The sequence below is a fragment of the Rutidosis leptorrhynchoides genome, chromosome 8, assembly GCF_046630445.1.
Source record: "Rutidosis leptorrhynchoides isolate AG116_Rl617_1_P2 chromosome 8, CSIRO_AGI_Rlap_v1, whole genome shotgun sequence".
NCBI classification, from domain to species: domain Eukaryota; kingdom Viridiplantae; phylum Streptophyta; class Magnoliopsida; order Asterales; family Asteraceae; genus Rutidosis; species Rutidosis leptorrhynchoides.
In genome coordinates, this window is record NC_092340.1 from 29,703,038 (window position 1) to 29,715,827 (window position 12,790).

The following is a 12,790-nucleotide window of genomic DNA, read 5'->3' on the forward strand; positions in this document are numbered from 1 at the left end:
TAGAAAGAAATGGTAATGGCACGATTTTGATTGATCAAATTACCAGGATACTTCAGAAAATTAGAACTATCAGGGTGATACGTTCTAATTTGTTTGAAGATTGGATAGAATGTAAGAGCCGTGTAACATGGCACATGATGACGGTACTGTGAATCATCACATTCCATTAGAAACTTAACATGACTTAATGTAATATAATGAAGTTGATCAAGTTTCATTATATTATACTAATTCATGCATCAGTTCCCAACACTACTTCAAAATATTCATATTTTTAAACTTGGAGGTTTCAGAATTTAGAAACTAACACAGTTTCTTTGTAACGCAGATTTTACGAAGGAATAAATGATCTCAGATAAGAATAGTTGTGAAAATATCTCCAGAAATATGGAGAATATGTATAACGGAAGATTTGAAGATATCTTATAATATCTAAGATAGGATGACGATGAAGAATATCATTTGAGAAGGTTTAGAATAAGGGGTAGGGTTTTTACTAACGGTTTCAGCAGGTACTGAATCATTTGGACTCTTTGAGGGCAGGTTCAGTCCTTGTATTTGTTCTTTGTTTCCTTCACGGTTTGCTCAATCCATTTTTCAGTACCAAATTTTCTATCGAGCGTTCCTAATACTCCCTTCTTTATCATCAAACTTTTGGCCATTTAGGCCATCTATAATTTTACTGTTTCCTCTGCATTCAATGCAATCATATCTGAATCGTCGGTTATCAAATCCGAGGTGTTTTCGGGCGAATTATGTTTTTAGATGATTAAACGCTTATGGTAGTATGGTGGAATATAAAAGGTTCTCCGGTAACGATGGCGAAGAACAACGTATACATATATCGAGATTGTAATAAGAGTAGTCTTACTGAGTTATCGAAGTGGAGCTGTGACAAAATTAGTTAATTGAAAAGGAATCGTGTGATTGTTTTTGCTAATGGATGATAAGGAATTCGATGCGGATACGTTTTAACTATAACTTTGAGTTCGGAAATTTTCAGGTGCATAACTGTATGCATAAATCTTTCTTCCGTAGACGAGATGCGGCTGGTTCAACTTCTTGATCGAGATGTTTTCAAGAATCATGAAAAGATTTGAATACGAATTGTAATCGTCAAGATACGAATGAGGTTTGAGATAAAAATCAAGTGGCAAACCTGAAGAATTGTTTAGTTTCATATGTTATAATCAATATTTTAATTCATTTTACTTGTCCATAGTTAGCAGTCTGTTAGTTCGATTGTCCAATAATACAATAGTTAAATAATATATATATATTATAATATTCGAATTAAATAATACATATCGTGACCCGTGTACCGGTCTCGGTATTGATCACAACTCAAACTATATATATAGATGGGTCGATATGATAAATCGAAACCTTGTATACGTGTCCCGTTATATAAAGTGCGTAAAATAAATAAATGTATATCATGACCCATGCACCGGTGTTGTCTCAGAATTAATCCGACGTGTTGCGTACATGTGTCCCGACAGTAGTACAGTGCGGAAATTAAAATTGCGGGAATGTAAATTGCGGAAATGTAAATTGCGAGAATGTAAATTGCGAGAATATAAATTGCGATAAATTAAATGTTAATCAGTTAGCTGGGAGTAGTTAGCCGGAACAGTTAGCGTGGAATCCTTAATAGATTTTCAATTAGTTAATTCGTGTGTTTCTAACAATTTTTAATTTGTCCATTGTTTCTTCTTTATGCCACTTGTTGAATTCGGATAGGTAAAAAAAATCTCGATATGAAATTTGAATGAAAATGGTTATTCTGGGGTGAGCGGATACGAATACCGGTGGTTGCGAGTAAAATAATAGATGACCGTTGAATCAGATTCAAAGAATGTACAGTGTACTTATTAATGTGAATTCTAAATATTCCTCGGGTGCTACCCACCCGTTAAAATATTTTTATCATTAACAGTTTGTACGAAAGAAATTTTTAATTACAATCTTTATGAAAATATACTTGCATATATATTTTCATCGGATGTAATTATGGATTTAATGAGTAAAGAAAATATTATACTCATTTGATTTACTGTTGGCACTTGATTTCATGATCTCTGAACATTAGAGATTACGTAGTTGTCATGTTAAACGGAAGTAAATGAGGTAGGACGTAAGGCGAAGGTAATCGATGTCGAACGAAAATTTAGTAGATGGAACGATACGTAGAACGGTGACTATACTCATGGTATAGTTTATGACGTTGAGGTTTATGACGCGACTGTGGCTGCTGCTGGTGTTTGTAACCGTCACACCATATTTTCCATTGCTGTCACACAAACGCGAGGTTTATTAACTTATACTTGTACACCGGATTGATTGGCGATTGAAGCGAGCGGATGTATAAAATTCGGAATATGAGATGGTATATAATTATGATGAGATATCCGTAAAAAGGAGAAAAGAAATGGTTTCTCGAACAGGTTCGTCGGTAAGTGTTTCAGGTTTATCGCCAAAAGAGTAATTTAGTGGATGGAAAGGTTCTTCAATGTGAAATGATTTCCGGATGTCGTATGATATTCTAACTATATAGAATATCTATATATATTACCAAAGATTTCGTAGTCTTCAAAGAAATTTACGGCGTGTATCAGGCAAATCTAGGATGCGCTAAGATATGAATTTCGTCTATACACTATCGATGCACTAAATGCAGTAAGACGTGTCTAGGCTTAAGAATGCTAAGCAGGCAATTCCCTAAAGATGATAAGCAGATGATTTCCGACTAATGTGATAAGCAAAACTTTTTGACAAGCAGACACGGTCAAAGTCCAGTCTCACTAATGTATCCTAACAACCACCAGTTAGACACACTAATGGGTGACCTGGTTCGCTAAGACCAACGCTCTGATACCAACTGTAGAAACCCGAACTAATCCTCCCGGACAGAATCTTCAACAGTTGGTTCCATTGCGATGATCGACTCCAAATAAGGTCCCTTAGTATGAGCTAATGCACTGCGGAAGTCTTAATTCGTACCTGAGAATAAACATGCTTTAAAAAGTCAACATAATGTTGGTGAGATATATAGGTTTGTTGCTAGCAGCGTTATAACTATGGACCACAAGATTTCATATTTAAAAACATAATACACTCGCAAGTATATGAAAAGCATTCCAAGCAGTGGGCACCCGGTAACTAGCCTTAACAAGAGTGTGTACCCCTGAGTTATAATAATATGTGCACCGAATCAAGTGCGTTCCGTTAACCTCGAAGTACTAAACACCCGTTCTTCTAGTTTACTAGAACAACATCTGGGTGGGGGTGTAAAACCCGATAGATCTATCTTTAGGATTCGCGCCTACCAGTTCATAAACCAATAGTTAAAGTTACCAAGCTAGGGGATTTTTGATTCAAACCCATGTAGAACGTAATTTTAGTCACTTGTGTCCATAACGTAAATCATTTATAAAAACAGCGCATGTATTCTCAGCCCAAAATATTTAAAGTTTAAAAAGGGATCTATATACTCACCTAGTGTATTTTGTAGTAAAAATACATATAACATCATTGAACGAGTGTAAGGTTGGCCTCGGATTCACGAACCTATATCATTTGTATATATATTAACACACGTAATCGTAATCAAATAAATATATATATTATTATTATTATTAGTGTTAGTGGTATTAAAAAAAATATTAATCTTTACTGTAAATGATAGTTTTAATTATAATTATAAATATTATAATAATGATATTTATAGTAGTTTTAAAAAAAAAATTATTAATGATAGTAATAATTATTTTTAATAATAATTCCTAATACTTAATAATTTTAACCATTTTGTAATAATATTAATAATATTACATATGTTTATAATAATAATCTAGATATTTATAAATGATACTAGTATTGGTATTAATGAAAATAATAATAAAATTTATTATGTTCTTGATAATAATTGTAATCTTAATAATGATATTAATACTAAAATTATAAAAATAATAATAACAACATTAGTAATAAGTAATACATTTAATAATAATATTAATTTTAAAAGAAATAAACTACCTTAGAGCCCATTTTAAAAAGTATAGCACCAAGCAAGGATCGAACTCAAGACCTCTCGCTTCCCGACACTAACACATAACCATTGGGCCGTCGCCCCATTTCTGATAATCTGTCAACCCAAAATATTATAAACCGTTTATTTATTTTTAGTTCTATGTCTTCTTCCTCATAATCAAGCATCCCCAAATAACACCATAACTATCCTAACGAATTCCTAAATTTATTTGAGACTAGTAATCAGCCATAGAAGTAAAAATATATACGTTCCTGATAAATAAGTAAAAAAAAAATAAAAATTTCTACCCATCACTGATATTGCTGTTCGTCGCTAGTATAATAAAAAAAAAAATTTGATTGAATCAATAAGGACGTTTTAAGTGAAGCTTCCAACATAACTTGTGTTTTAAATCATCCCTAAAAGCTTTATAAATTGTCAATTCAGCTGAAATCGTAACATACAACTCGAATTTGATCGAAGAACAGTAGTTAACTTTTTGTTCCACAAAACTTTGATTTCGAAATTAGAATTGGTTAAAAATATTTGGAATTTGAAACTTTGTGGTTAGTTTGAAATAGAGATCCCAAACGTATCTGTATTTAAGGATTTTTAAACCAAGTTACAAATCGAGATTTGGCCTGTGAGGATGAAGAACAGAGGGAACGTTTTTTTTTTTTTTTTTTTTTTTTTTTTTTGTTTTTATTTTATTTTAGTAAAAGCTGTGAAGGACCGGTACTAATTGATTTCCTGCCAAATTTATAATGGAGCCCGTAGATTTTTAACAGATAATAACAAAGTTTGTTCACGGGTTAACAGGATTAAAGGATACCACGTGTTAGAACAGATAATATATATATAATTAACTAATTAATTTTAAGGTTTATATATAAATAAATATAAATATCTGTTGTAATTATTTATCTATTATATTTCTATTAATCTGATATATATTTTATTTATAGACATAAGTATATGTATTATTACTAATTTAGATACCAATAACAATAATTATAATGATATTAGGTAATAAAAATTATGATATAATAAAATAACAAAACAATACTATCAATAATTAATACCTCTTATAATAATAATTATATTTATAACAATTTTAGGATTTATAGATAATATCTAATAATATTAATAATTATAATTATAATTTTTCTACTGGTTTTAATGATATCAAATGGTATTAATAAGAATAATAATAATATTATAACAAATTAATTGTATCAAGTTACATATATCTATATATATATTTTATTAATAATACAAACATTAATAATATTTATGGGAGTAATATTATTAATATAACAATTATGTTTTAACTTGTATTATGTAATATTTAATAATCATATATTAATTTTATATATTTTACAATATACATATAATAATAACTATATGTAAAAAAAAAAAAAAACATATGAATTCAACATATATATACACGTTCTATTTTTATCGTACAATATTTATATATTAATTCTAACGATTAAAATTACAACTATACATTTACATATATTTATATACATATTTATTTACAAATAGTTGTTCGTGAATCGTCTGGCATGGTCAAGGGTAATTAATCATCCGAATATAGATTTTAAGCTTTCTAGACTCAACATTGAGGTTTTTGCTTATCGTGTCGGAATCATATAAAACTTAAGGTTTAAATTTGGTCGGAAATTTCCGGGTCGTTACACACAAGACCAAGGATGAGAAGTAGTCCTAGTAAAACCAGAATGCATGACTTGTTTCTGGACGTATGAATTACGTGTCTTTATTGCCTTTGCTGAACAACTTGTGTACTAGCTAGAATTATCTTCACAACTATCTTGTATCAAAGTTATTGTGTGCTATATTTCATGCTTTATGTAAAATAAGCGGTATTGTAAGTTTGTAAAATATTGTATAAAAGTTTGAATGCGAAATATTATTATAATCAGTTTTTCATATAGAATTGTAGTAGTTGAATTGTATATTAGCTACTAAGTATGAACTTAACGGGTAGGTACTACCCGAATTTAAACTTATAAAACGCTAATATGAAGAAAAAGCTTTTATAAATGAGTTCATATTATGCTACGAAATACTATTAACTACTCTTAATATTCTGTATGATTAACTTGTTCCATTTGATAATTTTGAAGGAAATGGCACCGACTACTCGACACACCGTGAATATGAATGAAGAGGAATTCTGTACTTTTCTAGCTTCAAACATAGCCGCAGTACAGGCTGCGCTACATACCAATAATAACCTTGGATCTAGCAGTACAGGAAATCGTGTAGGATGCACCTACAAAGAATTCACTGCCTGCAAACCTTTGGAATTTGATGGAACCGAAGGACCGATCGGTTTGAAACGGTGGACCGAGAAGGTCGAATCGGTGTTTTCCATAAGTAAGTGTACTGAAGAGGACAAAGTGAAGTACGCTACGCATACCTTCACAGGTTCTGCGTTAACATGGTGGAATACCTATCTAGAGCAAGTGGGACAAGATGATGCGTACACACTACCATGGTCAGCATTCAAGCACTTGATGAACGAGAAATACCGTCCCAGAACCGAGGTCAATAAGCTCAAGACAGAACTTAGAGGGTTACGAACCCAAGGATTTGATATTGCCACGTACGAAAGACGATTCACAGAATTGTGCCTATTGTGTCCGGGAGCATTCGAAGATGAGGAAGAGAAGATCGACGCGTTTGTGAAAGGATTACCGGAAAGAATCCAAGAAGATATAAGTTCACACGAGACCGCCTCCATAGAACAGGCATGTAGAATGGCTCACAAACTAGTGAACCAGATTGAAGAAAGAATTAAAGAACAGACTGCTGAAGAGGCCAATGTGAAGCAAGTCAAAAGAAAGTGGGAGGAAAACGGTGATAAGAATCACCAATACAACAACAACAGCAATTACAACAATAATCGCAACAATTATCCCAACAATCGCAACATCAATCGCAACTACAACAAACGGCCCAACAACAACAACAACAACAACAACAACAATAACAACAACAACAACAACAACAACAACAACAACAACAACAACAATAGCAACTACAACAATCATCCCAACAACAATAATAACCGCAACAACAACAACAATCAGAAGCAGCTATGCCAAAGGTGTGAAAAGTATCACTCGGGGTTCTGCACCAAATTTTGCAACAAGTGTAAAAGAAATTGTCATAGCGCGGCGAAGTGTGAGGTCTACGGACCAGGGGTTAATAGAACGAAAGGAACAAATGGTGTCGGAACGAGTAATGGCGGAGCAAGTAGTGTCGGAGCAAGTTATGCCAATGTAGTTTGTTATAAATGTGGAAAACCGGGCCACATTATTAGAAATTGCCCGAATCAGGAGAACACAAATGGATAAGGCCGCGGAAGAGTTTTCAATATTAATGCGGCAGAGGCACAGGAAGACCCGGAGCTTGTTACGGGTACGTTTCTTATTGACAATAAATCTGCTTACGTTTTATTTGATTCGGGTGCGGATAGAAGCTATATGAGTAGAGATTTTTGTGCTAAATTAAGTTGTCCATTGACGCCTTTGGATAGTAAATTTTTACTCGAATTAGCAAATGGTAAATTAATTTCAGCAGATAATATATGTCAGAATCGAGAAATTAAACTGGTTAGCGAAACATTTAAGATTGACTTGATACCAGTAGAGTTAGGGAGTTTTGATGTGATAATCGGTATGGACTGGTTGAAAGAAGTGAAAGCAGAGATCGTTTATTACAAAAATGCAATTCGCATTATACGAGAAAAAGGAAAACCCTTAATGGTGTACGGAGAAAAGGGCAACACGAAGCTACATCTTATTAGTAATTTGCAGGCACAAAAACTAATAAGAAAAGGTTGCTATGCTATTCTAGCACACGTCGAGAAAGTACAAACTGAAGAAAAGAGCATCAATGATGTTCCCGTCGCAAAAGAATTTCCCGATGTATTTCCGAAAGAATTACCGGGATTACCCCCACATCGATCCGTTGAATTTCAAATAGATCTTGTACCAGGAGCTGCACCAATAGCTCGTGCTTCTTACAGACTCGCACCCAGCGAGATGAAAGAACTGCAAAGCCAATTACAAGAACTTTTAGAGCGTGGTTTCATTCGACCAAGCACATCACCGTGGGGAGCTCCTGTTTTGTTTGTCAAGAAGAAAGATGGTACATTCAGGTTGTGTATCGACTACCGAGAGTTGAACAAACTTACCATCAAGAACCGCTACCCACTACCGAGAATCGACGACTTATTTGATCAACTACAAGGCTCGTCTGTTTATTCTAAGATTGACTTACGTTCCGGGTATCATCAAATGCGGGTGAAAGAAGATGATATTCCAAAGACTGCTTTCAGAACACGTTACGGTCATTACGAGTTTATGGTCATGCCGTTTGATTTAACTAATGCACCAGCTGTGTTCATGGACCTTATGAACCGAGTGTGTGGACCATACCTTGACAAGTTTGTCATTGTTTTCATTGATGACATACTTATTTACTCAAAGAATGACCAAGAACACGGTGAACATTTGAGAAAGGTGTTAGAAGTATTGAGGAAGGAAGAATTGTACGCTAAGTTTTCAAAGTGTGCATTTTGGTTGGAAGAAGTTCAATTCCTCGGTCACATAGTGAACAAAGAAGGTATTAAGGTGGATCCGGCAAAGATAGAAACTGTTGAAAAGTGGGAAACCCCGAAAACTCCGAAACACATACGCCAGTTTTTAGGACTAGCTGGTTACTACAGAAGATTCATCCAAGACTTTTCCAGAATAGCAAAACCCTTGACTGCATTAACGCATAAAGGGAAGAAATTTGAATGGAATGATGAACAAGAGAAAGCGTTTCAGTTATTGAAGAAAAAGCTAACTACGGCACCTATATTGTCATTGCCTGAAGGGAATGATGATTTTGTGATTTATTGTGACGCATCAAAGCAAGGTCTCGGTTGTGTATTAATGCAACGAACGAAGGTGATTGCTTATGCGTCTAGACAATTGAAGATTCACGAACAAAATTATACGACGCATGATTTGGAATTAGGCGCGGTTGTTTTTGCATTAAAGACTTGGAGGCACTACTTATATGGGGTCAAAAGTATTATATATACCGACCACAAAAGTCTTCAACACATATTTAATCAGAAACAACTGAATATGAGGCAGCGTAGGTGGATTGAATTATTGAATGATTACGACTTTGAGATTCGTTACCACCCGGGGAAGGCAAATGTGGTAGCCGATGCCTTAAGCAGGAAGGACAGAGAACCCATTCGAGTAAAATCTATGAATATAATGATTCATAATAACCTTACTACTCAAATAAAGGAGGCGCAACAAGGAGTTTTAAAAGAGGGAAATTTAAAGGATGAAATACCCAAAGGATCGGAGAAGCATCTTAATATTCGGGAAGACGGAACCCGGTATAGGGCTGAAAGGATTTGGGTACCAAAATTTGAAGATATAAGAGAAATGGTACTTAGAGAAGCTCATAAAACCAGATACTCAATACATCCTGGAACGGGGAAGATGTACAAGGATCTCAAGAAACATTTTTGGTGGCCGGGTATGAAAGCCGATGTTGCTAAATACGTAGGAGAATGTTTGACGTGTTCTAAGGTCAAAGCTGAGCATCAGAAACCATCAGGTCTACTTCAACAACCCGAAATCCCGGAATGGAAATGGGAAAACATTACCATGGATTTCATCACTAAATTTCCAAGGACTGCAAGTGGTTTTGATACTATTTGGGTAATAGTTGATCGTCTCACCAAATCAGCACACTTCCTGCCAATAAGAGAAGATGACAAGATGGAGAAGTTAGCACGACTGTATTTGAAGGAAGTCATCTCCAGACATGGAATACCAATCTCTATTATCTCTGATAGGGATGGCAGATTTATTTCAAGATTCTGGCAGACATTACAGCAAGCATTAGGAACTCGTCTAGACATGAGTACTGCCTATCATCCACAAACTGATGGGCAGAGTGAAAGGACGATACAAATGCTTGAAGACATGCTACGAGCATGTGTTATTGATTTCGGAAACAGTTGGGATCGACATCTACCGTTAGCAGAATTTTCCTACAACAACAGCTACCATTCAAGCATTGAGATGGCGCCGTTTGAAGCACTTTATGGTAGAAAGTGCAGGTCTCCGATTTGTTGGAGTGAAGTGGGGGATAGACAGATTACGGGTCCGGAGATTATACAAGAAACTACCGAGAAGATCATCCAAATTCAACAACGGTTGAAAACCGCCCAAAGTCGACAAAAGAGCTACGCTGACATTAAAAGAAAAGATATAGAATTTGAAATTGGAGAGATGGTCATGCTTAAAGTTGCACCTTGGAAAGGCGTTGTTCGATTTGGTAAACGAGGGAAATTAAATCCAAGGTTTATTGGACCATTCAAGATTATTGATCGTGTCGGACCAGTAGCTTACCGACTTGAGTTACCTCAACAACTCGTGGCTGTACATAACACTTTCCACGTCTCGAATCTGAAGAAATGTTTTGCTAAAGAAGATCTCACTATTCCGTTAGATGAAATCCAAATCAACGAAAAACTTCAATTCATCGAAGAACCCGTCGAAATAATGGATCGTGAGGTTAAAAGACTTAAGCAAAACAAGATACCAATTATTAAGGTTCGATGAAATGCTTGTAGAGGACCCGAGTTCACCTGGGTGTGTGAAGATCAGATGAAGAAGTAATACCCGCATCTATTTCCAGAAGATTCGTCAACACCTTCAACAGCTTAAAATTTCGGGACGAAATTTATTTAACGGGTAGGTACTGTAGTGACCCGAACTTTTCCATGTTATATATATTAATTGAGATTGATATTTACATGATTAAATGTTTCCAACATGTTAAGCAATCAAACTTGTTAAGACTTGATTAATTGAAATATGTTTCATATAGACAATTGACCACCCAAGTTGACCGGTGATTCACGAACGTTAAAACTTGTAAAAACTATATGATGACATATATATGGATATATATATATTGTTAACATGATACTATGATAAGTAAACATATCATTAAGTATATTAACAATGAACTACATATGTAAAAACAAGACTACTAACTTAATGATTTTTAAACGAGACATATATGTAACGATTATCGTTGTAAAGACATTTAATGTATATATATCATATTAAGAGATATTCATACATGATAATATCATGATAATATAATAATTTAAAATCTCATTTGATATTATAAACATTGGGTTAACAACATTTAACAAGATCGTTAACCTAAAGGTTTCAAAACAACACTTATATGTAACGACTAACGATGACTTAACGACTCAGTTAAAATGTATATACATGTAGTGTTTTAATATGTATTTATACACTTTTGAAAGACTTAAATATACTTATCAAAATACTTCTACTTAACAAAAATGCTTACAATTACATCCTCGTTCAGTTTCATCAACAATACTACTCGTATGCACCCGTATTCGTACTCGTACAATACACAGCTTTTAGATGTATGTACTATTGGTATATACACTCCAATTATCAGCTCTTAGCAGCCCATGTGAGTCACCTAACACATGTGGGAACCATCATTTGGAAACTAGCATGAAATATCTCATAAAATTACAAAAATATGAGTAATCATTCATGACTTATTTACATGAAAACAAAATTACATATCCTTTATATCTAATCCATACACCAACGACCAAAAACACCTACAAACACTTTAATTCTTCAATTTTCTTCATCTAATTGATCTCTCTCAAGTTCTATCTTCAAGTTCTAAGTGTTCTTCATATATTCTACAAGTTCTAGTTACATAAAATCAAGAATACTTTCAAGTTTGCTAGCTCACTTCCAATCTTGTAAGGTGATCATCCAACCTCAAGATATCTTTGTTTCTTACAGTAGGTTATCATTCTAATACAAGGTATTAATCATATTTAAACTTTGGTTCAATTTCTATAACTATAACAATCTTATTTCAAGTGATGATCTTACTTGAACTTGTTTTCGTGTCATGATTCTGCTTCAAGAACTTCAAGCCATCCAAAGATCCATTGAAGCTAGATCCATTTTTCTCTTTTCCAGTAGGTTTATCTAAGGAACTTAAGGTAGTAATGATGTTCATAACATCATTCGATTCATACATATAAAGCTATCTTATTCGAAGGTTTAAACTTGTAATCACTAGAACATAGTTTAGTTAATTCTAAACTTGTTCGCAAACAAAAGTTAATCCTTCTAACTTGACTTTTAAAATCAACTAAACACATGTTCTATATCTATATGATATTCTAACTTAATGATTTAAAACCTGGAAACACGAAAAACACCGTAAAACCGGATTTGCCGTCGTAGTAACACCGCGGGCTGTTTTGGGTTAGTTAATTAAAAACTATGATAAACTTTGATTTAAAAGTTGTTATTCTGAGAAAATGATTTTTATTATGAACATGAAACTATATCCAAAAATTATGGTTAAACTCAAAGTGGAAGTATGTTTTCTAAAATGGTCATCTAGACGTCGTTCTTTCGACTGAAATGACTATCTTTACAAAAATGACTTGTAACTTATTTTTCCGACTATAAACCTATACTTTTTCTGTTTAGATTCATAAAATAGAGTTCAATATGAAACCATAGCAATTTGATTCACTCAAAACGGATTTAAAATGAAGAAGTTATGGGTAAAACAAGATTGGATAATTTTTCTCATTTTAGCTACGTGAAAATTGGT